Here is a 13,399-nt window from a genome sequence, read left to right on the forward strand (position 1 = left end):
CACTCGGTGCCCTGCGCCACAGTTCACTCGGTGCCCTGTGCCACAGTTCACTCGGTGCCTGGCGCCACAGTTCACTCGGTGCCCTGCGCCACAGTTCACTCGGTGCCCTGCGCCAAAGTTAACCCGGTGCCCTGCGCCACAGTTCACTCGGTGCCCTGCGCCACAGTTAACGCGGTGCCCTGCGCCACAGTTAACCCGGTGCCCTGCGCCACAGTTAACTCGGTGCCCTGCGCCACAGTTCACTCGGTGCCCAGCGCCACAGTTCACACGGTGCCCTGCGCCACAGTTCACCCGGTGCCCTGCGCCACAGTTCACCCGGTGCCCTGCGCCACAGTTCACCCGGTGCCCTGCGCCACACTTCACTCGGTGCCCTGCGCCACACTTCACTCGGTGCCCTGCGCCACACTTCACTCGGTGCCCTGCGCCACACTTCACTCGGTGCCTGATGCACAGTTCACTCGGTGCCCTGCGCCACAGTTCACTCGGTGCCCTGCGCCACAGTTAACCAGGTGCCCTGCGCCACAGTTCACTCGGTGCCTGATGCACAGTTCACTCGGTGCCCTGCGCCACAGTTCACCCGGTGCCCTGCGCCACAGTTCACTCGGTGCCTGATGCACAGTTCACTCGGTGCCCTGCGCCACAGTTCACTCGGTGCCCTGCGCCACAGTTCACTCGGTGCCCTGCGCCACAGTTCACTCGGTGCCCTGCACCACAGTTAACCCGGTGCCCTGCGCCACAGTTCACCCGGTGCCCTGATGCACAGTTCACTCGGTGCCCTGCGCCACACTTCACTCGGTGCCCTGCGTCACACTTCACTCGGTGCCCTGCGGCACACTTCACTCGGTGCCCTGTGCCACACTTCACTCGGTGCCCTGCGCCACACTTCACTCGGTGCGTGATGCACAGTTCACTCGGTGCCCTGCGCCACAGTTCACTCGGTGCCCTGCGCCACAGTTAACCCGGTGCCCTGCGCCACAGTTCACTCGGTGCCTGATGCACAGTTAACTCGGTGCCCTGCGCCACAGTTCACCCGGTGCCCTGCGCCACAGTTCACTCGGTGCCTGATGCACAGTTCACTCGGTGCCCTGCGCCACAGTTCACTCGGTGCCCTGCGCCACAGTTCACTCGGTGCCCTGCGCCACAGTTCACTCGGTGCCCTGCACCACAGTTAACCCGGTGCCCTGCGCCACAGTTCACGCGGTGCCCTGATGCACAGTTCACTCGGTGCCCTGCGCCACAATTCACTCGGTGCCCTGCGCCACAGTTCACTCGGTGCCCTGCGCCACAGTTCACCCGGTGCCCTGCGCCACAGTTCACCCGGTGCCTGATGCACAGTTCACTCGGTGCCCTGCTCCACAGTTCACTCGGTGCCCTGCGCCACAGTTCACTCGGTGCCCTGAGCCACAGTTAACCCGGTGCCCTGCGCCACAGTTCACTCGGTGCCCTGCGCCACAGTTCACTCGGTGCCCTGCTCCACAGTTCACTCGGTGCCCTGCGCCACACTTCACTCGGTGCCCTGCGCCACTCTTCACTCGGTGCCCTGCCCCACACTTCACTCGGTGCCCTGCGCCACACTTCACTCGGTGCCCTGCACCACACTTCACTCGGTGACCTGCGCCACACTTCACTCGGTGCCCTGCGCCACACTTCACTCGGTGCCTGATGCACAGTTCACCCTGTGCCCTGCGCCACAGTTCACCCGGTGCCCTGCGCCACAGTTCACTCGGTGCCTGATGCACAGTTCACCCGGTGCCCTGCGCCACAGTTCCCTCGGTGCCCTGCGCACAGTTCACTCGGTGCCCTGCGCCACAGTTCATTCGGTGCGCTGCGCCACACTTCACTCGGTGCCCTGCGCCACACTTCACTCGGTGCCCTGCGCCACACTTCACTCGGTGCCCTGCGCCACACTTCACTCGGTGCCCTGCGCCACAGTTCACTCGGTGCCCTGCGCCACAGTTCACTCGGTGCCCTGCGCCACAGTTAACCCGGTGCCCTGCGCCACAGTTCACCCGGTGCCCTGATGCACAGTTCACTCGGTGCCCTGCGCCACAGTTCACTCGGTGCCCTGCGCCACAGTTCACTCGGTGCCTGATGCACAGTTCACTCGGTTCCCTGCGCCACAGTTAACCCGGTGCCCTTCGCCACAGTTCACCCGGTGCCCTGCGCCACAGTTCACTCGGTGCCTGATGCACAGTTCACTCGGTGCCCTGCGCCACAGTTCACTCGGTGCCCTGCGCCAGAGTTCACTCGGTGCCCTGCGCCACAGTTCACTCGGTGCCCTGCGCCACAGTTAACCCGGTGCCCTGCGCCACAGTTCACCCGGTGCCCTGATGCACAGTTCACTCGGTGCCCTGCGCCACAGTTCACTGGGTGCCCTGCGCCACAGTTAACCCGGTGCCCTGCGCCACAGTTCTCTCGGTGCCTGATGCACAGTTCACCCGGTGCCCTGCGCAACAGTTCCCTCGGTGCCCTGCGCCCCACATCACTCGGTGCCCTGCGCCACACTTCACTCGGTGCCCTGCGCCACACTTCACTCGGTGCCCTGCGCCACACTTCACTCGGTGCCCTGCGCCACACTTCACTCGGTGCCCTGCGCCACACTTCACCCTGTGCCCTGCGCCACAGTTCACCCGGTGTCCTGCGCCACAGTTCACTCGGTGCCCTGCGCCACAGTTCACTCGGTGCCTGATGCACAGTTCACTCGGTGCCCTGCGCCACAGTTCACCCGTTGCCCTGCACCACAGTTCACCCGGTACCCTGCGCCACAGTTCACTCGGTGCCTGATGCACAGTTCACTCGGTGCCCTGCGCCACAGTTCACTCGGTGCCTGATGCACAGTTCACTCGGTGCCCTGCGCCACAGTTCATTCGCTGCCCTGCGCCACAGTTCACCCGGTGCCCTGCGCCACAGTTCACTCGTTGCCTGATGCACAGTTCACTCGGTGCCCTGCGCCACAGTTCACCCGGTGCCCTGCGCCACAGTTCACCCGGTGCCCTGCGCCACACTTGACTCGGTGCCCTGCGCCACACTTCACTCGGTGCCCTGCGCCACACTTCACTCGGTGCCCTGCGCCACACTTCACTCGGTGCCCTGCGCCACACATCTCTCGGTGCCCTGCGCCACAGTTCACTCGGTGCCTGATGCACAGTTCACTCGGCGCCCTGCGCCACAGTTCACTCGGTGCCCTGCGCCACAGTTCACTCGGTGCCTGATGCACAGTTCACTCGGTGCCCTGCGCCACAGTTCACTCGGTGCCCTGCGCCACAGTTCACTCGGTGCCCTGCACCACAGTTAACCCGGTGCCCTGCGCCACAGTTCACCCGGTGCCCTGATGCACAGTTCACTCGGTGCCCTGCGCCACAGTTCACTCGGTGCCCTGCGCCACACTTCACTCGGTGCCCTGCGCCACAGTTCACCCGGTGCCCTGCGCCACAGTTCACCAGGTGCCTGATGCACAGTTCACTCGGTGCCCTGCTCCACAGTTCACTCGGTGCCCTGCGCCACAGTTCACTCGATGCCCTGAGCCACAGTTAACCCGGTGCCCAGCGCCACAGTTCACTCGGTTCCCTGCGCCACAGTTCACTCGGTGCCCTGCTCCACAGTTCACTCGGTGCCCTGCGCCACACTTCACTCGGTGCCCTGCGCCACACTTCACTCGGTGCCCTGCCCCACACTTCACTCGGTGCACTGCGCCACACTTCACTCGGTGCCCTGCACCACACTTCACTCGGTGACCTGCGCCACACTTCACTCGGTGCCCTGCGCCACACTTCACTCGGTGCCTGATGCACAGTTCACCCTGTGCCCTGCGCCACAGTTCACCCGGTGCCCTGCGCCACAGTTCACTCGGTGCCTGATGCACAGTTCACCCGGTGCCCTGCGCCACAGTTCCCTCGGTGCCCTGCGCACAGTTCACTCGGTGCCCTGCGCCACAGTTCATTCGGTGCGCTGCGCCACACTTCACTCGGTGCCCTGCGCCACAGTTCACTCGGTGCCCTGCGCCACAGTTCACTCGGTGCCCTGCGCCACAGTTAACCCGGTGCCCTGCGCCACAGTTCACCCGGTGCCCTGCACCACAGTTCACTCGGTGCCTGATGCACAGTTCACTCGGTTCCCTGCGCCACAGTTAACCCGGTGCCCTTCGCCACAGTTCACCCGGTGCCCTGCGCCACAGTTCACTCGGTGCCCTGCACCACAGTTCACTCGGTGCCTGATGCACAGTTCACTCGGTTCCCTGCGCCACAGTTAACCCGGTGCCCTTCGCCACAGTTCACCCGGTGCCCTGCGCCACAGTTCACTCGGTGCCTGATGCACAGTTCATTCGGTGCCCTGCGCCACAGTTCACTCGGTGCCCTGCGCCACAGTTCACTCGGTGCCCTGCGCCACAGTTCACTCGGTGCCCTGCGCCACAGTTAACCCGGTGCCCTGCGCCACAGTTCACCCGGTGCCCTGATGCACAGTTCACTCGATGCCCTGCGCCACAGTTCACTCGGTGCCCTGCGCCACAGTTCACTCGGTGCCCTGCGCCACAGTTCCCTCGGTGCCCGGCGACAGTTCACTCGGTGCTCTGCGCCACACTTGACTCGGTGCCCTGCGCCACACTTGACTCGGTGCCCTGCGCCACACTTGACTCGGTGCCCTGCGCCACACTTCACTCGGTGCCCTGCGCCACACTTCACTCGGTGCCCTGCGCCACACTTCACTCGGTGCCTGATGCACAGTTCATTCGGTGCCCTGCGCCACAGTTCACTTGGTGCCCTGCGCCACAGTTCACTCGGTGCCCGGCGACAGTTCACTCGGTGCCCTGCGCCACACTTGACTCGGTGCCCTGCGCCACACTTCACTCGGTGCCCTGCGCCACACTTCACTCGGTGCCCTGCGCCACACTTCACTCGGTGCCCTGCGCCACACTTCACTCGGTGCCCTGCGCCACACATCTCTCGGTGCCCTGCGCCACAGTTCACTCGGTGCCTGATGCAAAGTTCACTCGGCGCCCTGCGCCACAGTTCACTCGGTGCCCTGCGCCACAGTTCACTCCGTGCCTGATGCACAGTTCACTCGGTGCCCTGCGCCACAGTTCACTCGGTGCCCTGCGCCACAGTTCACTCGGTGCCTGATGCACAGTTCACTCGGTGCCCTGCGCCACAGTTAACCCGGTGCCCTGCGCCACAGTTCACCCGGTGCCCTGCGCCACAGTTCACCCGGTGCCCTGCGCCACAGTTCACTCGGTGCCTGATGCACAGTTCTCTCGGTGCCCTGCGCCACATTTCACTCGGTGCCCTGCGCCACAGTTAACCCGGTGCCCTGCGCCACAGTTCACCCGGTGCCCTGCGCCACAGTTCACCCGGTGCCCTGCGCCACAGTTCACCCGGTGCCTGATGCACAGTTCACTCGGTGCCCTGCGCCACAGTTCACTCGGTGCCCTGCGCCACAGTTCACACGGTGCCCTGCGCCAGAGTTCACTCGGTGCCCTGCGCCACAGTTCACTCGGTGCCCTGCGCCACAGTTCACTCGGTGCCCTGCGCCACAGTTCACTCGGTGCCCTGCGCCACAGTTCACTCGGTGCCCTGCGCCACAGTTAACACGGTGCCCTGCGCCACAGTTCACCCGGTGCCCTGATGCACAGTTCACTCGGTGCCCTGCGCCACAGTTCACTCGGTGACCTGCGCCACAGTTTACTCGGTGCCCTGCGCCACAGTTCACTCGGTGCCATACGCCACAGTTCACTCGGTGCCCTGCGCCACAGTTCACTCGGTGCCCTGCGCCACAGTTCACTCGGTGCCCTCCGCCACAGTTCACTCGGTGCCCTGCGCCACAGTTGACCCGTTGCCCTGATGCACAGTTCACTCGGTGCCCTGCGGCACAGTTCACCCGGTGCCCTGCGCCACAGTTCACTCGGTGCCCTCTGTCACAGTTCACTCGGTGCCCTGCGCCACAGTTAACCCGGTGCCCTGCGCCACAGTTCACCCGGTGGCCTGATGCACAGTTCACTCGGTGCCCTGCGCCACAGTTCACTCGGTGCCCTGCGCCACAGTTCACACGGTGCCCTGCGCCACAGTTCACTCGGTGACTGATGCACTGTTCACTCGTTGCCCTGCGCCACACTTCACTCGGTGCCCTGCGCCACAGTTCACTCGGAGCCCTGCGCCACAGTTCACTCGGTGCCCTGCGCCACAGTTCACTGTGTGCCCTCCGCCACAGTTAACCCGGTGCCCTGCACCACAGTTCACTCGGTGCCTGATGCACAGTTCACCCGATGCCCTGCGCCACAGTTCCCTCGGTGCCCTGCGCCACACATCACTCGGTGCCCTGCGCCACACTTCACTCGGTGCCCTGCGCCACACTTCACTCGGTGCCCTGCGCCACACTTCACTCGGTGCCCTGCGCCACACTTCACTCGGTGCCCTGCGCCACACTTCACTCTGTGCCCTGCGCCACACTTCACCCTGTGCCCTGCGCCACAGTTCACCCGGTGTCCTGCGCCACAGTTCACTCGGTGCCCTGCGCCACAGTTCACTCGGTGCCTGATGCACAGTTAACCCGGTGCCCTGCGCCACAGTTCACCCGGTGCCCTGCGCCACAGTTCACCCGGTGCCCTGCGCCACAGTTCACTCGGTGCCTGATGCACAGTTCACTCGGTGCCCTGCGCCTCAGTTCACTCGGTGCCCTGCGCCACAGTTAACCCGGTGCCATGCGCCACAGTTCACCCGGTGCCCTGCGCCACAGTTCACCCGGTGCCCTGCGCCACAGTTCACTCGGTGCCTGATGCACAGTTCACTCGGTGCCCTGCGCCACAGTTCACTCGGTGCCCTGCGCCACAGTTCACTCGGTGCCCTGCGCCACAGTTCACTCGGTGCCCTGCGCCACAGTTCACTCGGTGCCCTGCGCCACAGTTAACCCGGTGCCCTGCGCCACAGTTCACCCGGTGACCTGATGCACAGTTCACTCGGTGCCCTGCGCCACAGTTCACTCGGTGCCCTGCGCCACAGTTTACTCGGTGCCCTGCGCCACAGTTCACTCGGTGCCCTGCGCCACAGTTCACTCGGTGCCCTCCGCCACAGTTCACTCGGTGCCCAGCGCCACAGTTGACCCGTTGCCCTGATGCACAGTTCACTCGGTGCCCTGCGTCACAGTTCACTCGGTGCCCTGCGCCACAGTTGACCCGTTGCCCTGATGCACAGTTCACTCGGTGCCCTGCGCCACAGTTCACCCGGTGCCCTGCGCCACAGTTCACTCGGTGCCCTGTGCCACAGTTCACTCGGTGCCCTGCGCCACAGTTAACCCGGTGCCCTGCGCCACAGTTCACCCGGTGGCCTGATGCACAGTTCACTCGGTGCCCTGCGCCACAGTTCACTCGGTGCCCTGCGCCACAGTTCACACGGTGCCCTGCGCCACAGTTCACTCGGTGACTGATGCACAGTTCACTCGTTAACCTGCGCCACACTTCCCTCGGTGCCCTGCGCCACAGTTCACTCGGAGCCCTGCGCCACAGTTCACTCGGTGCCCTGCGCCACAGTTCACTGGGTGCCGTGCGCCACAGTTAACCCGGTGCCCTGCGCCACTGTTCACTCGGTGCCTGATGCACAGTTCACCCGGTGCCCTGCGCCACAGTTCCCTCGGTGCCCTGCGCCCCACATCACTCGGTGCCCTGCGCCACACTTCACTCGGTGCCCTGCGCCACACTTCACTCGGTGCCCTGCGCCACACTTCACTCGGTGCCCTGCGCCACACTTCACCCTGTGCCCTGCGCCACAGTTCATCCGGTGTCCTGCGCCACAGTTCACTCGGTTCCCTGCGCCACAGTTCACTCGGTGCCTGATGCACAGTTCACACGGTGCCCTGCGCCACAGTTCACCCGTTGCCCTGCACCACAGTTCACCCGGTACCCTGCGCCACAGTTCACTCGGTGCCTGATGCACAGTTCACTCGGTGCCCTGCGCCACAGTTCACTCGGTGCCTGATGCACAGTTCACTCGGTGCCCTGCGCCACAGTTCACTCGGTGCCCTGCGCCACAGTTCACCCGGTGCCCTGCGCCACAGTTCACTCGTTGCCTGATGCACAGTTCACTCGGTGCCCTGCGCCACAGTTCACCCGGTGCCCTGCGCCACACTTGACTCGGTGCCCTGCGCCACACTTCACTCCGTGCCCTGCGCCACACTTCACTCGGTGCCCTGCGCCACACTTCACTCGGTGCCCTGCGCCACACATCTCTCGGTGCCTGATGCACAGTTCACTCGGCGCCCTGCGCCACAGTTCACTCGGTGCCCTGCGCCACAGTTCACTCGGTGCCTGATGCACAGTTCAGTCGGTGCCCTGCGCCACAGTTCACTCGGTGCCCTGCGCCACAGTTCACTCGGTGCCTGATGCACAGTTCACTCGGTGCCCTGCGCCACAGTTAACCCGGTGCACTGCGCCACAGTTCACCCGGTGCCCTGTGCCACAGTTCACCCGGTGCCCTCCGCCACAGTTCACTCGGTGCCTGATGCACAGTTCACTCGGTGCCCTGCGCCACAGTTCACTCGGTGCCCTGCGCCACAGTTCACTCGGTGCCCTGCGCCACAGTTCCCTCGGTGCCCGGCGACAGTTCACTCGGTGCTCTGCGCCACACTTGACTCGGTGCCCTGCGCCACACTTGACTCGGTGCCCTGCGCCACACTTGACTCGGTGCCCTGCGCCACACTTCACTCGGTGCCCTGCGCCACACTTCACTCGGTGCCCTGCGCCACACTTCACTCGGTGCCTGATGCACAGTTCATTCGGTGCCCTGCGCCACAGTTCACTTGGTGCCCTGCGCCACAGTTCACTCGGTGCCCGGCGACAGTTCACTCGGTGCCCTGCGCCACACTTGACTCGGTGCCCTGCGCCACACTTCACTCGGTGCCCTGCGCCACACTTCACTCGGTGCCCTGCGCCACACTTCACTCGGTGCCCTGCGCCACACTTCACTCGGTGCCCTGCGCCACACATCTCTCGGTGCCCTGCGCCACAGTTCACTCGGTGCCTGATGCAAAGTTCACTCGGCGCCCTGCGCCACAGTTCACTCGGTGCCCTGCGCCACAGTTCACTCCGTGCCTGATGCACAGTTCACTCGGTGCCCTGCGCCACAGTTCACTCGGTGCCCTGCGCCACAGTTCACTCGGTGCCTGATGCACAGTTCACTCGGTGCCCTGCGCCACAGTTAACCCGGTGCCCTGCGCCACAGTTCACCCGGTGCCCTGCGCCACAGTTCACCCGGTGCCCTGCGCCACAGTTCACTCGGTGCCTGATGCACAGTTCTCTCGGTGCCCTGCGCCACATTTCACTCGGTGCCCTGCGCCACAGTTAACCCGGTGCCCTGCGCCACAGTTCACCCGGTGCCCTGCGCCACAGTTCACCCGGTGCCCTGCGCCACAGTTCACCCGGTGCCTGATGCACAGTTCACTCGGTGCCCTGCGCCACAGTTCACTCGGTGCCCTGCGCCACAGTTCACACGGTGCCCTGCGCCAGAGTTCACTCGGTGCCCTGCGCCACAGTTCACTCGGTGCCCTGCGCCACAGTTCACTCGGTGCCCTGCGCCACAGTTCACTCGGTGCCCTGCGCCACAGTTCACTCGGTGCCCTGCGCCACAGTTAACACGGTGCCCTGCGCCACAGTTCACCCGGTGCCCTGATGCACAGTTCACTCGGTGCCCTGCGCCACAGTTCACTCGGTGACCTGCGCCACAGTTTACTCGGTGCCCTGCGCCACAGTTCACTCGGTGCCATACGCCACAGTTCACTCGGTGCCCTGCGCCACAGTTCACTCGGTGCCCTGCGCCACAGTTCACTCGGTGCCCTCCGCCACAGTTCACTCGGTGCCCTGCGCCACAGTTGACCCGTTGCCCTGATGCACAGTTCACTCGGTGCCCTGCGGCACAGTTCACCCGGTGCCCTGCGCCACAGTTCACTCGGTGCCCTCTGCCACAGTTCACTCGGTGCCCTGCGCCACAGTTAACCCGGTGCCCTGCGCCACAGTTCACCCGGTGGCCTGATGCACAGTTCACTCGGTGCCCTGCGCCACAGTTCACTCGGTGCCCTGCGCCACAGTTCACACGGTGCCCTGCGCCACAGTTCACTCGGTGACTGATGCACTGTTCACTCGTTGCCCTGCGCCACACTTCACTCGGTGCCCTGCGCCACAGTTCACTCGGAGCCCTGCGCCACAGTTCACTCGGTGCCCTGCGCCACAGTTCACTGTGTGCCCTCCGCCACAGTTAACCCGGTGCCCTGCACCACAGTTCACTCGGTGCCTGATGCACAGTTCACCCGATGCCCTGCGCCACAGTTCCCTCGGTGCCCTGCGCCACACATCACTCGGTGCCCTGCGCCACACTTCACTCGGTGCCCTGCGCCACACTTCACTCGGTGCCCTGCGCCACACTTCACTCGGTGCCCTGCGCCACACTTCACTCGGTGCCCTGCGCCACACTTCACTCTGTGCCCTGCGCCACACTTCACCCTGTGCCCTGCGCCACAGTTCACCCGGTGTCCTGCGCCACAGTTCACTCGGTGCCCTGCGCCACAGTTCACTCGGTGCCTGATGCACAGTTAACCCGGTGCCCTGCGCCACAGTTCACCCGGTGCCCTGCGCCACAGTTCACCCGGTGCCCTGCGCCACAGTTCACTCGGTGCCTGATGCACAGTTCACACGGTGCCCTGCGCCTCAGTTCACTCGGTGCCCTGCGCCACAGTTAACCCGGTGCCCTGCGCCACAGTTCACCCGGTGCCCTGCGCCACAGTTCACCCGGTGCCCTGCGCCACAGTTCACTCGGTGCCTGATGCACAGTTCACTCGGTGCCCTGCGCCACAGTTCACTCGGTGCCCTGCGCCACAGTTCACTCGGTGCCCTGCGCCACAGTTCACTCGGTGCCCTGCGCCACAGTTCACTCGGTGCCCTGCGCCACAGTTAACACGGTGCCCTGCGCCACAGTTCACCCGGTGACCTGATGCACAGTTCACTCGGTGCCCTGCGCCACAGTTCACTCGGTGCCCTGCGCCACAGTTTACTCGGTGCCCTGCGCCACAGTTCACTCGGTGCCCTGCGCCACAGTTCACTCGGTGCCCTCCGCCACAGTTCACTCGGTGCCCAGCGCCACAGTTGACCCGTTGCCCTGATGCACAGTTCACTCGGTGCCCTGCGTCACAGTTCACTCGGTGCCCTGCGCCACAGTTGACCCGTTGCCCTGATGCACAGTTCACTCGGTGCCCTGCGCCACAGTTCACCCGGTGCCCTGCGCCACAGTTCACTCGGTGCCCTGTGCCACAGTTCACTCGGTGCCCTGCGCCACAGTTAACCCGGTGCCCTGCGCCACAGTTCACCCGGTGGCCTGATGCACAGTTCACTCGGTGCCCTGCGCCACAGTTCACTCGGTGCCCTGCGCCACAGTTCACACGGTGCCCTGCGCCACAGTTCACTCGGTGACTGATGCACAGTTCACTCGTTAACCTGCGCCACACTTCCCTCGGTGCCCTGCGCCACAGTTCACTCGGAGCCCTGCGCCACAGTTCACTCGGTGCCCTGCGCCACAGTTCACTGGGTGCCCTGCGCCACAGTTAACCCGGTGCCCTGCGCCACTGTTCACTCGGTGCCTGATGCACAGTTCACCCGGTGCCCTGCGCCACAGTTCCCTCGGTGCCCTGCGCCCCACATCACTCGGTGCCCTGCGCCACACTTCACTCGGTGCCCTGCGCCACACTTCACTCGGTGCCCTGCGCCACACTTCACTCGGTGCCCTGCGCCACACTTCACCCTGTGCCCTGCGCCACAGTTCATCCGGTGTCCTGCGCCACAGTTCACTCGGTTCCCTGCGCCACAGTTCACTCGGTGCCTGATGCACAGTTCACACGGTGCCCTGCGCCACAGTTCACCCGTTGCCCTGCACCACAGTTCACCCGGTACCCTGCGCCACAGTTCACTCGGTGCCTGATGCACAGTTCACTCGGTGCCCTGCGCCACAGTTCACTCGGTGCCTGATGCACAGTTCACTCGGTGCCCTGCGCCACAGTTCACTCGGTGCCCTGCGCCACAGTTCACCCGGTGCCCTGCGCCACAGTTCACTCGTTGCCTGATGCACAGTTCACTCGGTGCCCTGCGCCACAGTTCACCCGGTGCCCTGCGCCACACTTGACTCGGTGCCCTGCGCCACACTTCACTCGGTGCCCTGCGCCACACTTCACTCGGTGCCCTGCGCCACACTTCACTCGGTGCCCTGCGCCACACATCTCTCGGTGCCTGATGCACAGTTCACTCGGCGCCCTGCGCCACAGTTCACTCGGTGCCCTGCGCCACAGTTCACTCGGTGCCTGATGCACAGTTCAGTCGGTGCCCTGCGCCACAGTTCACTCGGTGCCCTGCGCCACAGTTCACTCGGTGCCTGATGCACAGTTCACTCGGTGCCCTGCGCCACAGTTAACCCGGTGCACTGCGCCACAGTTCACCCGGTGCCCTGTGCCACAGTTCACCCGGTGCCCTCCGCCACAGTTCACTCGGTGCCTGATGCACAGTTCACTCGGTGCCCTGCGCCACAGTTCACTCGGTGCCCTGCGCCACAGTTAACCCGGTGCCCTGCGCCACAGTTCACCCGGTGCCCTGCGCCACAGTTCACCCGGTGCCCTGCGCCACAGTTCACCCGGTGCCTGATGCACAGTTCACTCGGTGCCCTGCGCCACAGTTCACTCGGTGCCCTGCGCCACAGTTCATTCGGTGCCCTGCGCCACAGTTCACTCGGTGCCCTGCGCCACAGTTCACTCGGTGCCCTGCGCCACAGTTAACCCGGTGCCCTGCGCCACAGTTCACCCGGTGCCCTGATGCACAGTTCACTCGGTGCCCTGCGCCACAGTTCACTCGGTGCCCTGCGCCACAGTTTACTCGGTGCCCTGCGCCACAGTTCACTCGGTGCCCTGCGCCACAGTTCACTCGGTGCCCTGCGCCACAGTTCACTCGGTGCCCTCCGCCACAGTTCACTCGGTGCCCTGCGCCACAGTTGACCCGTTGCCCGGATGCACAGATCACTCGGTGCCCTGCGCCACAGTTCACCCGGTGCCCTGCGCCACAGTTCACTCGGTGCCCTGTGCCACAGTTCACTCGGTGCCCTGCGCCACAGTTAACCGGGTGCCCTGCGCCACAGTTCACCCGGTGGCCTGATGCACAGTTCACTCGGTGCCCTGCGCCACAGTTCACTCGGTGCCCTGCGCCACAGTTCACACGGTGCCCTGCGCCACAGTTCACTCGGTGACTGATGCACAGTTCACTCGTTGCACTGCGCCACACTTCACTCGGTGCCCTGCGCCACAGTTCACTCGGAGCCCTGCGCCACAGTTCACTGGGTGCCCTGCGCCACAGTTAACCCGGTGCCCTGCGCCACAGTTCACTCGGTGCCTG

The sequence above is a fragment of the Stegostoma tigrinum genome, chromosome 11, assembly GCF_030684315.1.
Source record: "Stegostoma tigrinum isolate sSteTig4 chromosome 11, sSteTig4.hap1, whole genome shotgun sequence".
Classification (NCBI taxonomy): domain Eukaryota; kingdom Metazoa; phylum Chordata; class Chondrichthyes; order Orectolobiformes; family Stegostomatidae; genus Stegostoma; species Stegostoma tigrinum.